Below are 3005 nucleotides of genomic sequence, written 5' to 3' on the forward strand. Positions count from 1 at the left end.
TAGGAGCCTTAAGACAAACTACTCATTTTGTAATCTTTTTTGGGAAATGTATTTATTTATTTATTTATTATTTAAAATCACTGCATCATGCAATTAGAAAGGGTAAAATAATAATTTCAGTATTCAAGATTTTTAGTTATAGGATGTCGTACTTTTCTTAAATCATAAAAATTACCCAGTTTATTGAAATAGGTGCAATTTTATGGTTAAAATGAATGGCAAACTTGGACGGGGGTTGTAGCTTAGTGGAAGAGCGTTTGCCTAGCATGTGTGAAGCACTGACTGGGTTCGAATCTTAGCACCACATATAAATAAATAAAGGTCTATCAACAACTAAAAGATATCTAAAAAATATTTAAAAAGTGAATGGCAGCCTAAAGAATAACATATTGATCCTGGTTATTAAAGTAGCTCTTTTGCAGCCAGGTGAGCATGCACATGGTGAACTCTAAGCAAATATTTATCTTTGCAAAAGAGTTTTGTTACATCTTTAGTAGATTTTATATGTTACTCTTAGAATATTTATGTGTTCTTCTGATAGTTTTTTTTTCTTTCATGAAGTATGGATTATGACTATACAGATAACCATCTATATTTCTAGCCTTGGTAAGCTTTGCTTATTCTTATCAAATAGAAATTGAATACTGTTTTTTTTTCTTTTACCTTGAACTAAGCAAGTTAAGTATATGTGTAAGCTTGTCTTTTCTGAGTTTACAAACAAAAACAAAAGGCAAGAATACTTAATATCCACAAAAGTCAAGTGAATATATGATAGTCTGCTCAGAAAAGAAAGTACTATGTTAAAAGACAAAATCAAATTAATGCAATAAATAAGTCAGTATTTAGACATAGCCTTTTTGTTATTTGTCGAATATTGATCCATTTATTTTGTTCTTTCTATTTATTCCAGATTGTCTCACTTTTTTAATACTCGAGCACAGTTGTGTTTTACCAGGTAGGGTAGTAGATTCCAAACCAAGTAAGAAAATGTCATTTCTGGTGTGAGCATAATCATTTTGTTTTGATTGTATTTTAATTAGGAAAGTGAAGTGAGAGGGAGAGAACTGTTTCATGGGTTGGGAAAGTGGTGCATTGATGAAAGCAATATCCCTATTACTGGCATCTGAATTGAGGTGTGGATTTTTGTTTTAGGAGGGAGGAAGGATTGACAGGTGAGAAGGTAGTGAGATAGTGCAGGCCTCCAGGTAGAGAAACAACACCATGGAGAGCTTGAGATAAAATGTGCCTATGGTGGGCCTTGATACATTGTTTGATTCAAGTGGAATGGTGTATTTCATTCACAGTACTTTATCAAACTCTTTTGGGAAAATTATAAGTTTTTTTTTTTGTCTTCAAACTTTTACTTTAGACACTCTTATATCTTGGGTTCTTGATCACAATATGCTGTCATTAAACTCCCTCAATATAAGAAGCCAGTCATAGGGGTAAACATGCAAAGGGTTAGGTAGCAGTAAAATTCATATTTACATGTATAATTCCTAATCAAATAAGTAAATTTTCGGGCATATGGTTGGCATGTATAAGCATCACTTTTTCTACCATATTAAACTGTATTTTGAGATTCAATAACATTCCATAAAATAAATGAACATCATATAAAGGACACATTTTCAGAGATTCTGTACTAAGTTTAGTGCATAAAAAATGTTTGCAATAAGAAAATGCTAGGTGCCAAGAATTATTAGTACTAAAAGAAGTGGCTAAATTGCAAAAATAGCCACAAAATCTCATTATTTCACTTATTCCCTTGTGCTGTAATGTTACCTTCCTATCAAGAAATAGCGTCTACAGAGCAAGACTATGTGAGGCTTACCAGAGAGTACATACTAAAGACATTAGGCACCATATAATGCTGAAGGTCATTGGAGGTCCATTCCAGGCAGAGTAGAGGGCTTCAAAACCTCATTAATTCCCCCTGGTAGAAATAAGGACTGTGCCTTAGAGTATAGTTTACAAGGTTTTCAATCTCGACAGTGTTGATATTGTGGGCCTGATAATTCCTTGTGTGGAGCTGTGCTGTGTGTTGTAGGGTTTTGGCCTGCATTCTAGGCCTCTGCCCACTGAGTGCTAGTAATGTTCTCCACCCTAGTTGTGCAACCCCAAATGTCTTAACATATTGCCAGATGTCACCTGGGGAGAAAATCATCTTTAACTGAACACCGTTACTCTATACCCACTGCAACAAACCCTAACACTAAGCCATGACAAGACTGCAGAGGCAACATATTTTGGAGGTTGATTCCTGCCAAGTTATAGGTAAATGGGAAACATGTTGGGGTTCTACATGTTCTCCACAACAAAACATAAAATCAAACCTAGCCAATTTGAAGATGGCTAGCCATTAAGTGAGTTGCCTACTAGAACAAGAATCAACAGTCTTCAAAAGGAAGATAATAGATAGAATCCAGTCTCTATCACTAACAATATCCAGTAGATGGTTACTAGACAAGCAAAATAGTGGGTGATAGTCAATAAAAAAGTATTAGTAAGTAGAAACAGAAAGATGTGAACAAATGTTGGATTTAGCAAAGACTTTAAAATGGCTAACAAATAGTTTTGCTTATAGAATTAAAACAAAATGTACTCTGATTGAGTCAACACACAGGAAATCTTAGCAGAGAAATAAACATTGAAAAAGAGTAAATGGAAGTTCTAGAATAGAAAAGTACCATACCTAAAATGAAAAATTCACCAAATGGGCATCACAGCTATTAGATTTGTGAAGTGTAGTATCAGTGTCAGGAGAGATATGCCCAGTGTAAAGTAACAAGTGGGAAGAAGAAAGTGGTGTCAAATGTGAAGTAGTACAAATTTTCCCCCTATGGTACTGGGGATTGAACCCAGGGCTTTGAACATGCTAGGCAAGTTCTGACCTATATCCATAGCCTGAAGTAATAAAAATTTGATTCTAGATAGATTCTGATAAGCTAAGGATGCATTGTTAGCTCTGGAAGAAAACTAAAAATTAATTTAAAAATAGCAAA

This window comes from Marmota marmota, unplaced genomic scaffold (genome assembly GCF_001458135.2).
Source record: "Marmota marmota marmota unplaced genomic scaffold, marMar, whole genome shotgun sequence".
NCBI classification, from domain to species: Eukaryota; Metazoa; Chordata; class Mammalia; order Rodentia; family Sciuridae; genus Marmota; species Marmota marmota.